Source organism: Schistocerca americana, unplaced genomic scaffold (genome assembly GCF_021461395.2).
Source record: "Schistocerca americana isolate TAMUIC-IGC-003095 unplaced genomic scaffold, iqSchAmer2.1 HiC_scaffold_17, whole genome shotgun sequence".
Classification (NCBI taxonomy): domain Eukaryota; kingdom Metazoa; phylum Arthropoda; class Insecta; order Orthoptera; family Acrididae; genus Schistocerca; species Schistocerca americana.
The window spans coordinates 11,932,226-11,944,815 of NW_025725790.1; positions in this window are offsets into that span (position 1 = coordinate 11,932,226).

Genomic DNA, 12,590 nt, shown 5'->3' on the forward strand with positions numbered 1-12,590 from the left:
CTGGAGGACGATATATTGAATCTCGATGTAAATTGAGTGTTCCATCATCATTAGGAGGCCCTGAACGTTACAATTAACTATCAGTTATGCGTCGGATTCGTAAATCAAGACTCGTAGGAGAACGACCACAAGGTGCCCGAGGCAGCAATAGACCCTTGGAGACAAGTCGGCTGGAGGACGATGTATTGAATCTCGACGCAGTTTGAGTGTTCCGTCGTCATTAGGAGGCCCTGAACGTTACAATCAACTATCAGTTTTGCGTTGGATTCGAAAATCTAGACTCACAGGAGAACGCCCATAAAATGCTCGAGGCAACAATAGACCCTTGGAGACAAGTCGGCTTTAGGACGATGTATTGAATCTCGACGCAATTTGAGTGATCCATCGTGATTAGGAGGCCCTGAACGTTTCAATTAACTATCAGTATCGCGTCGGATTCGATAATCTAGACTCACAGGAGAACAATCATAAGGTGCCCGAGGCAGCAATAGACCCTTGGAGACAAGTCGGCTGGAGGAAGATGCATTGAATCGCGACGCAATTTGAGTGTTCCATCGACATTAGGAGGCCCTGAACGTTACAATTAACTATCAGTGTCGCGTCGGTTTCGAAAATCTAGACTCACAGGAGAAGGACCGTATGGTGCCCGAGGCAGCAATATCCCCCTGAAGACAAATCGGTTGGTGGACGATGGATTGAATTTCGCCGCAATTTGAGTGTTCCATCGTCAATAGGAGGCCCTGAACGTTACAATTAACTATCAGATTTGCGTCTGATTCCATAATCTAGACTCACAGGAGAACGATCATAAAGTGCCCGAGGCATCAATAGACCCTTGGAGACAAGTCGGCTGGAGGACGATGTATTGAATCTCGACGCAGTTTGAGTGTTCCATCGTCATTAGTAGGCCCTGAACGTTACAATTAACTATCAGTTTTGCGTCGGATTCGAAAATCTAGACTCACAGGAGTACGACCAAAAGCCGCCCGAGGCAACAATAGACACTTGGAGACAAGTCGGCTGGAGGACGATGTATTGAATCGCGACGCAATTTGAATGTTCCATCGTCATTAGGAGGCCCTGAACGTTACAACTAAGTATCAGTTTTGCGTTGGATTCGATAATCTAGACTCATAGGAGAATGATCATAAGTGCCCGAGGCATCAATTGACCCTTGGAGATAGCTCGGCTGGAGGACGATGTATTGAATCTCGACGCAGTTTGAGTGTTCCATCGTCATTAGGAGGCCCTGAACGTTACAATTAACTATAAGTTTTGCGTCGGATTCGAAAATCTAGACTCACAGGAGAACGACCATAGGGTGCCCGAGGCAGCAATAGACCCTTGGAGACAAGTCGGCTGAATGACGATGTATTGAATCTTGACGCAATTTGAGTGTCCCATCGTCATTAGGAGGCCCTGAACGTTACATTTAACTATCAGTTTCGAGTCGGATACGAAAACCTAGACTCACAGGAGACGGAGCGTATGGTGCCCGAGGCAGCAATATCCCCCTGAAGACAAGTCGGCTGGTGGACGATGGATTGAATCTCGACGTAAATTGAGTGTTCCATCATCATTAGGAGGCCCTGAACGTTACAATTAACTATCAGTTATGCGTCGGATTCGTAAATCAAGACTCGTAGGAGAACGACCACAAGGTGCCCGAGTCAGCAATAGACCCTTGGAGACAAGTCGGCTGGAGGGCGATGTATTGAATCTCGACGCAATTTCAGTGTTCCATCGTCACTAGGAGGTCCTGAACGTTACAATTAACTATCAGATTTGCGTCTGATTCCATAATCTAGACTCACAGGTGAACGACCATAAGGTGCCAGAGGCAGCAATAGACACTTGAAGACAAGTCGGCAGGAGGACGATGTATTTAATCTCGACGCAATTTGAGCGTTCCATCGTCATTAGGAGCCGTGAACGCTGCAATTAACTATCAGTTTTGTGTCGGATTCGATAATCTAGACTCACAGGAGAACGACCAAAAGGCGCCCGAGGCAGCAATAGACCCTTGGAGACAAGTCGGCTGGAGGACCATGTATTGAATCTCGACGCAATTTGAGTGTTCCATCGTCATTAGGAGGCCGTGATCGATACAATTATCTATCAGTTTTGCGTCGGAATCGATAATCTAGACTCACAAGAGAACGACCACAAGCGCCCGAGGCAACAATAGACCCTTGGAAACATGTCGGCTGGAGGACGATGAATTGATTCGCGACGAAATTTGAGTGTTCCATCGACATTAGGAGCCACCGAACGTTACAATTAACTATCAGTTTCGCGTCGGATTCGAAAATCTAGACTCACAGGAGACGGACCATATGGTGCCCGAGGCAGCAATATCCCCTAGGAGACAAGTCGGCTGGAGGACGATGTATTGAATCTCGACGCAATTTCAGTGTTCCATCGTCATTAAGAGGCCCTGAACGTTACAATTAACTATGAGTTTTGCGCCTGATTCGAAAATCTACACTCACAGGAGAAGGACCATAAGGTCCACGAGGCAGCTATATCCCCTTGGAGACAAGTCGGCTGGGGGTCGAGGTATTGAATCTCGACGCAATTTGAGTTTTCCATCGACATTAGGAATCCCTGAACGTTACAATTAACTACCAGTTATGTGTCGGATTCGAAAATCTAGACTCACAGGAGTACGACCAAATGGCGCCCGAGGAAACAATAGACCTTCGGAGACAAGTCGGCTGGAGGACGATGTATTGAATCGCGACGGAATTTGAGTGTTCCACCGTCATTATGATGCCCTGGACGGTACAATTAACTATCATTTTGCGTCGGATTCGATAATCTAGACTCACAGGAGAACGACCATAGGGTGCCCGAGGCAGCAATAGACACTTGGGGACAAGTCGGCTGGAGGACGATGTATTGAATCGCGACGCAATTTGAGTGTTCCATCGTCATTAGGAGGCCCTGAACGTTACATATAACTATCAGTATCGCGTCGGATTCGAAAATCTAGACTCAAAAGAGACGGACCGTATGGTGCCCGAGGCAGCAATATCCCCTTGAAGACAAGTCGGCTGGTGGACGATGTATTGAATCTCGCCACAATTTGAGTGTTCCTTCGTCATTAGGAGGACCTGAACGTTACAATTAACTATCAGATTTGCGTCTGATTCCATAATCTAGACTCACAGGAAAACGACCACAAGGTGCCAGAGGCAGCAATAGACCCTTGGAGACAAGTCGGCTGGAGGACGATGTATTTAATCTCGACGCAATTTGAGTGTTCCATCGTCATTGGAGCCGTGAACGTTACAATTAACTATCAGTTTTGCGTCGGATTCAATAATCTAGACTCACAGGAGACGGACCATATGGTGCCCGAGTCAGCAATATCCCCTTGGAGACAAGTCGGCTGGAGGACGATGTATTGAATCTCGACGCAATTTGAGTGTTCCATCGTCATTAAGAGGCCCTGTACCTTACAATTAACTATCAGTTTTGCGTCTGATTCGAAAATCTAGTTTCACAGGAGAACGACCATAAGGTGCCCGAGGCAGCAATAGACCCTTGGAGACAAGTCGGCTGACGGACGATGAATTGAATGTCGACACAATTTGAGTGTTCCATCGTCATTAGGAGGCCATGAACTTTACAATTAAGTATCAGTTTTGCGTCGGATTCGATAATCTAGACTCACAGGAGAACGACCATAAGGTGCCTGAGGCAACAATAGACCCTTGGAGACAAGTCGGCTGGAGGACAATGTATTGAATCTCGACGCAATTTGAGTGTTCCATCGTCATTAGGAGGCCTTGAACGTTACAATTAACAATCAGTTTTGCGACGGATTCGAAAATCTTGACTCACAGAAGAGCGACCATAAGGTGCCCGAGGCAGCAATAGACCCTTGGAGACAAGTCGACTGAAGACGATGTATTGAATCTCGACGCAATTTGAGTGTTCCATCGTCATTAGAAGGCACTGAACGTTACATTTAACTATCAGTTTTGCGTCGGATTCCATAATCCGGACTCACAGGAGAACGAACATTAGGTGCCAGAGGCAGCAATAGACCCTCGGAGACAAGTCGGCTGGAGGACGCCTCTGAGTCTAGTATTTCGAATCCGACGCAATACTGACAGTTAATTGTAACGTTTAGAGCCTTTAAATGACGATGGAACACTCAAATTGCGTCGAGATTCGTTACATCGTCCTCCAGCCGACTTGTCTCCAAGGGTCTGTTGCTACCTCTGGCACATTATGGTCGTACTCCTGTGAGTGTAGTATTTGGAATCCGACGCTAAACTGAACGCTGGAGGACGATGTATTGAATCGCGACGCAATTTGAGTGTTCCATCGTCATTAGGAGGCCCTGAACGTTACATATAACTATCAGTATCGCGTCGGATTCGAAAATCTAGACTCAAAAGAGACGGACCGTATGGTGCCCGAGGCAGCAATATCCCCTTGAAGACAAGTCGGCTGGTGGACGATGTATTGAATCTCGCCGCAATTTGAGTGTTCCTTCGTCATTAGGAGGACCTGAACGTTACAATTAACTATCAGATTTGCGTCTGATTCCGTAATCTAGACTCACAGGAAAACGACCACAAGGTGCCAGAGGCAGCAATAGACCCTTGGAGACAAGTCGGCTGGAGGACGATGTATTTAATCTCGACGCAATTTGAGTGTTCCATCGTCATTGGAGCCGTGAACGTTACAATTAACTATCAGTTTTGCGTCGGATTCAATAATCTAGACTCACAGGAGACGGACCATATGGTGCCCGAGTCAGCAATATCCCCTTGGAGACAAGTCGGCTGGAGGACGATGAATTGAATGTCGACACAATTTGAGTGTTCCATCGTCATTAGGAGGCCATGAACTTTACAATTAAGTATCAGTTTTGCGTCGGATTCGATAATCTAGACTCACAGGAGAACGACCATAAGGTGCCCGAGGCAACAATAGACCCTTGGAGACAAGTCGGCTGGAGGACAATGTATTGAATCTCGACGCAATTTGAGTGTTTCATCGTCATTAGGAGGCCTTGAACGATACAATTAACAATCAGTTTTGCGACGGATTCGAAAATCTTGACTCACAGAAGAGCGACCATAAGGTGCCCGAGGCAGCAATAGACCCTTGGAGACAAGTCGACTGAAGACGATGTATTGAATCTCGACGCAATTTGAGTGTTCCATCGTCATTAGAAGGCACTGAACGTTACATTTAACTATCAGTTTTGCGTCGGATTCCATAATCCGGACTCACAGGAGAACGACCATTAGGTGCCAGAGGCAGCAATAGACCCTCGGAGACAAATCGGCTGGAGGACGATGTATTTATCTCGACGCAATTTGAGTGTTCCATCGTCATTAGGAGCTGTGAACGTTACAATTAACTATCAGTTTCGCGTCGGATTCGAAAAATAGAGTCGCAGGAGAACGACCATAAGGTGCCCGAGGCAGTAATAGACCCTTGGAGACAAGTCGGCTGAAGGACGATGTATTGAATTTCGACACAATATGAGTGTTCCATCGTCATTAGGAGGCCATGAACGTTTCAATTAACTACCAGTTGCGCGTCGGATTCGAAAATCTAGACTCACAGGAGACGGACCAGAAGGTGCCCGAGGCAGCAATATCCCCTTGGAGACAAGTCGGCTGGGGGACGATGTATTGAATCGCGACGGAATTCGAGTGTTCCATCGTCATTAGGAGGCTCTACCGCGGGCACCCTATTATCGTTCTCCTGTGAGTTTTCGAATCCGACGGGAAACTGACGGTTAATCGTAACTTTCAGAGCCTCTTAATGACGATGAAACACACAAATTGCGTCGCGATTCAATACATCGCCCTCCAGCCGACTTGTCCCCAAGGGTCTGTTGCTACCTCTAGCACATTATGGTCGTTCTCCTGTGAGTCTAATGTTTGGAATCCGACGGAAACTGACAATTAATTGTAACGTTTAGAGCCTCTTAATGACGATGGAACACACAAATTGCTTCGAGTTTCAATACATCGTCCCCCAGCCGACGTGCCTCCAAGGGTCTATTGCTGCCACGGGGACCTTACGGTCGTTCGCCTCTGAGTCTAGTATTTCGAATCCGACGCAATACTGACAGTTAATTGTAACGTTCAGAGCCTTTAAATGACGATGGAACACACAAATTGCGTCGAGATTCGTTACATCGTCCTCCAGCCGACTTGTCTCCAAGGGTCTGTTGCTACCTCTGGCACATTATGGTCGTACTCCTGTGAGTCTAGTATTTGGAATCCGACGCTAAACTGACAGTTAATTGTAACGTTCAGAATCTCGTAATGAGCATGGAACACACACTGCTAACGACGATGGTAAATTTAGTCGAGATTCAATACATCGTCCTCCAGCCGACTTGTCTCAAAGGGTTTAAGGCTGCCTCGGGCACCTTATGGTCGTTCTCCTGTGGGTTTACATTTTCGAATCCGACCAAAACTGACATAGAATTCTAACGTCCCGACCCTGCTAACGCCGATGTTACATTCAAGTTTGGTCGGGATTCAATACATCGTCCTCCAGCGGACTTGTCTCCAATTGTCTATTGCTGCCTCGGGCAACTTATGGAAGTTCTACTGTGAGTCTACGTTTTCGAATCCGACGCAAAAGTGTCATTGAATTCTAAGGTTCCGACCCTGCTATCTACGATGATACATTCAAGTTTGGTCGTCCTCCAGCCGACTTCTCTCCAGGGTTGTATTGCTGCCACGGGCAACTTATGGTCGTTCTCCTGAGAGTCTAGATTTTCGAATCCGACGCAAAACTGACATTCAGTTATAGCATTCCGACCCTGCTAAAGACGATGGTAACCTCATGTTTGGTCGAGATTCAATAAATCGTCCAGCAGCCGATTTGTCTCCATGGGTCTACTTCTGCCTCGGGCACCGTATTGACGTTCTACTGTGAGTCTACATTTCCATTGGAGACTAGCCGGCTGGAGAACGATGTATTGAATCTCGACCAAACTTGAATGTATCATCGGCGTTAGCAGGGTCAGAACGTTAGAATTCTATGTCAGTTTTGGTCGGATTCGAAAATGTAGACTCACAGGAGAACGACCATAAGGTGACCGAGGCAGCAGTAGACCCTTGGAGAGACGTCGGCTGTAGGACGACTTATTGAATCTCGACCATACATGAGTGTACCATCGTCTTTAGCAGGTTGGGTACGTTTAATAGAATGTCAGTTTTGCGTCGGATCCGAAAACGTAGATTAACAGGAGAACGAACATAATGTGTCCGAGGCGGCAATAGACCCTTGGACACAAGCCGGCTGGAGGACGATGCGTTGAATCTCGACCAAATTTGAATATACCATCGTCGTTAGCAGGGTCGGAACGTTAGAATTAAATGTCAGTTTTGCGTCCGATTCGAAAATCTAGACTCACAGAAGAACGACCAGTAAGTGCCCGAGGCAGCAATAGACCCTAAGAGACAAGTCGGCTGGAGGATGATGTATTGAATCTCGACCAAATTTGAATGTATCATCATCGTTAGCAGGGTCGGAAAGTTAGAATTCAATGTCACTGTTGCGTCGGATTCGAAAATCTAGACTCACAGAAGAACGACAATAAGGTGCCCGAGGCAGCAATAAACCCCTGGAGACAAGTCGGCTGGAGGACGATGTATTGAATCCCGTAAAACTTGAATGTAGTATGGTCGTTAGCAGGGTCGGAACATTGGAATTCAATGTCCGTTTTGCGTCGGATTCGGAAATCTAGCCTAACAGGAGAGCGACCATAAGGTTTCCGAGGCAGCTGTAGACACTATGAGACACGTCAGCTGGAGGACGATGTATAGAATCTCGACCAAACTTGGGTGTACCATCGTATTTAGCAGCTTCGGAACGTTATAAGTAAATGTCAGTTTTTCGTCGGATTCGAAAATGTAGACTCACAGGAGAACGGCCATAAGGTGAGCGAGGCTGCAATTGACCCTTGGACACAAGTCGGCTGGAGGACGATGTATTGAATCTCGCCCAAACATGTGTGTACCATCGTCTTTAGCAGGGTCGGAAAGTTATAATTCAATGTCAGTTTCGCGTCGGATTCGAAAACCTAGACTCACAAGAGAATGACCATAAGGTTCCCGAGGCAGCAATAGACTCTTGGACCCAAGTCGGCTGGAGGACGGTATACTGAATCTCGACCAAATTTGAATGTACCATCGCGGTTAGCAGGGTCGGAACGTTAAAATTAAATGTCAGTTTTTCCTCCGATTCGAAAATCTAGACTCACAGAAGAACGACCATAAGGTGCCCGAGGCAGCATGAGACCCTTAGAGACAAGTAAGCTGGAGGATGGTGTATTGAATCTTGACCATACTTGAATAAACCATCGTCGCTAGCAGGGTCGGAAAGTTAGAATTAAATGTCAGTTTTGCGTCCGATTCGAAAATCTAGGATCGCAGGAGAACGAATATAGGGTGCCCGTGGCAGAACTAAACCGTAGGAGACAAATCGGCTGGAGGACGATGTATTGAATCTCGACCAAAATTGAATGTACCATCGTCGTTAGCAGGGTCAGAACGTTAGAATTAAATGTCAGTTTTGCGTCGGATTTGAAAACCTAGATTCACAAGAGAACGACCAAAGGTGCCCGAGGCAGCAATATACCCTATGAGACAAGTCGGCTGGAGGACCATGTATTGAATCTCGACCAAACTTCAACGTATCATCGTCGTTAGCAGGGTCGGAACGTTAGAGTTCAATGTGTTTTGCGTCGGATTCGAAAATCTAGACTCAGAGGAGAACGTCCCATATGGTGGCCGTGGCAGCAATAGCACCTTGACACAAGTTGGCTGGAGCACGATGTATTTAATCTCGACCAAATCTGTGCCTACCATCGTCGTTAGCAGCGTCGGAACGTTAGAATTAAATGTTAGTTTTGCGTCGGATTCGAAAATGTGGACTGGGAAACCGCCATAAGGTGCCCGAGGCAGCAATAGACTCCTTGGAGACAAAACGGAAGGAGGACGATGTATTGAATCTCGACCAAACTTGAATGTACCAGCGTCGTTAGCAGGGTCAGAACGTTAGAATTAAATGTCAGTTTTGCGTCCGATTCGAAAATCTAGACTCACAGGAGAACGACCATAAGGTGCCCACTGCAGCCTTAAGCCCTTGGAGGCAAGTCGGCTGGAGGACGATGTATTGAATCTCGACCAAACTTGAATAAACCATCGTCGTTAGCTGGGTCGGAACGTTAGAATTAAATGTCGGTTTTCCGTCCGATTCGAAAAAGTAGCATCACAGGAGAAAGACCATAAGGTGCCCGAGGCAGCGTCAAACCCTTGCAGAAAAGTCGGCTGGAGGACGATGTATTGATCCTCGACCAAAGTTGAATGTATCATCGTCGTTAGCAGGGTCGGAACTTTAGAATTAAATGTCAGTTTTTCGTCCGATTCAAAAATCTAGACTCACAGAAGAACGACCGTTAGTGCCCGAGCAGCAATAGACCCTATGAGACAAGTCGCCTGGAGGACGAAGTATTGAATCTCGACCAAAGTTGAATGTACCATCGTCTTTAGCAGGGTCGGAACGTTACAATTAAATGTCAGTTTCGACCAAACGTGGGTGTACCATAGTATTTAGCAGCTTCGGAACGTTATAATTAAATGTCAGTTTTGCGTCGGATTCGAAAATCTAGACTCGCAGGTGAACGGCCATAAGGTGAACACGGCTGCATTAGATCCTTGGACACAAGTCGGCTGGAGGACGATGTATTGAATCTCGATCACACTTGTGTCTACCATCGTTGTTAGCAGCGGCGGAACGTTAAAAAAGAATGTCTGTTTTGCGTCGGATTCGAAAAGGAGACTCACAGGAAGACGAACATAAGGTGCCCGAGGCAGTTATAGACCTTTGGAGACAAGCCGCCTGAAGGACGATGTATTGAATCTCGACCAAACTTGAATGTATCATCGGCGTTAGCAGGGTCGGAACTTTAGAATTCTATGTAAGTTTTGGTCGGAGAACGACCATAAGGTGCCCGAGGCAGCAATAGACCATTGGAGACAAGTCGATTGTAGGACGATTTATTGAATCTCGACCAAACTTGAGTGTACCACCGTCTTTGGCAGGGCCGGAACGTTATACGTATTTGAAGGTCAGTTTTGCGTCCGATTCGATAGTCTAGAGTCACAGGTGAGTGACCATAAGGTGCCGGAGGCAGCCTTAAACGCTTGGAGACAATTCGGCTGGAGGACCATGGATTGAATCTCGACCAAACTTCAATGTATCATCGTCGTTAGCAGGGTCGGAACGTTAGATTTCAATGTGTTTTGCGTCGGATTCGAAAATCTAGACTCACAGGAGAACGACCATAAGGTGACCGACGCAGCAATAGCCTCATGACACAAGTCGGCTGGAGGACGATGTATTAAATCTCGACCAAATTTGTGTCCACCATCGTCGTTAGCAGCGTCGGAACGTTAGAAATAAATGTCAGTTTTGCGTCGGATTCGAAACGGAGACTCACAGGAGAACGAGCATAAGGTGCCCGAAGCAGCAATAGACCTTTGTAGACAAGTCTGCCGGAAGCCGATGTATTGAAGCTCGACACAATTTGTGAGTTCCATCGTCATTACGTGGCTCTGAACGTTACAATTAACTGTCAGTTTTACGTCGGATTCGAAAAGGAGACTCACACGAGAAATACCATAAGGAGCCCGAGGCAGCAATAGACCCTTGGTGACTAGGCGGCTGGAGGACGATGTATTGAATCTCGACCAAACTTAAATGTATCATCGACGTTAGCAGGGTCGGAAGGTTAGAATTCTATGTGAGTTTTGATCGGCTTCGAAAATGTAGACTCACAGGAGAGCGACCATAAGGTGCCCGAGGCAGCAATAGAACCTCGGAGACAAGTCGGCTGGAGGACGATGTATTGATTCTCGACCAAATTTGAATCTACCTTCGTCGTTAGCAGGGTCGGAATGTTAGAATTAAATTTCAATTTTTCGTCCGATTCCAAAATCTAGACTCACAGAAGAACTTCCATAAGGTGCCAGAGGCAGCAATAGACCCTATGAGACATGACAGCTGGAGGACGATGTATTGAATCTCGATCATACTTAAATGTATCATCGTCGTTAGCAGGGTCGGAACGTTGGGATTCAATGTGAGTTTTGATCGGCTTCGAAAATCTAGACTCACTGGAGAACGACCATAAAGTGCCCGAGGCAGCAATAGACCCTCGGAGACAAGTCGGCTGGAGGGCGACGTATTGGATCTCCACCAAACTAGAATGTACCATCAACGATAGCAGGGTCGGAACGTTAGAATTAAATGTCAGATTTGCTCCGATTCGATAATTTAGAGTCACAGGAGAACGACCATAAGGTGCCCGAGGCAGCCTTAAACACTTGGAGACAAGTCGGCTGGAGGACGATGTATCGAATCTCGATTAAACTTGAATTTCCCACTGTCGTTAGCAGGGTCGGAACGTTAGAATTAAATGTCAGTTTTTCGTCCGATTCGAAAATCTAGACTCACAGAAGATCGTCCATAAGGTGCCCGAGGCAGCAATAGACCCTATGAGACAAGACGGCTGGAGGACGATGTATTGAATCTCGACCATACCTGAATCTATCATCGTCGTTAGCAGCTTCGGAACGTTAGGATTCAATGTGAGTTTTGCGTCGGATTCGAGAATGTAGACTCACACAAGAACGAACATAAGGTCACTGAGGCAGCAATAGCCCCATGCACACAAGTCGGCTGGAGTACGATGTATTGAATCTCGACCAAACTTGTGTCTACCATCGTCGTCAGCAGCGTCGGAACATTAGAATTAAATGTAAGTTTTGCGTCGGATTCGAAAATGTACACACATGTTTGGTCGAGATTCAATAAATCGTCCTGCAGCTGACTTGTCTACAAAGGGTCTACTGCTGCCTCAGGCACCTTACGGTCGTTCTCCTGTGAGTCTAGGTTTTCGAATCCGTCGTAAACTGTTATTCAATTATAACGTACCGACCAGGCTGGTACACTCATGTTTGGTCGAGATTCAATAAATCGTCCTACACCCGACTTGTCTCCAAAGGTCTATTGCTACTTCGGGCACCTTATGGTCGTTCTCCTGTTAGTCTAAATTTTCGAATCCGACGCAAAACTTGTAGTTAATTGTAACGTTCATGGCCTCCTAATGACGATGGAACACTCAAATTGCGTCGAGATTCAATACATTGTCCTCATGCCGTCTTGTCTCAAAGGGGATATTGCTGCCTCGGGCACCATGTGGTCCGTCTCCTGTGAGTCTAGGTTTTCGAATTCGACGCAAAACTGTTATTTAATTATAAAGTTCCGACCCTGTTAAAGACGATAGTACACTCATGTTTGGTCGAGATTCAATAAATCGTCCTCCAGCCGACTTGTCTCCAAGGGTTTAACGCTACCTCGGGCACCTTATGGTCGTTCTCCTGTGAGTCTAGATTTTTGAATCGGACGCAAAACTGACATTTAATTCTAACGTTTCGACCCTGCTAACGACGATGGTAAATTCAAGTTTAATCGAGATTCAATACATCGTCCTCCAGCCGACTTGTCTCATAGGGTCTATTGCTGCCTCG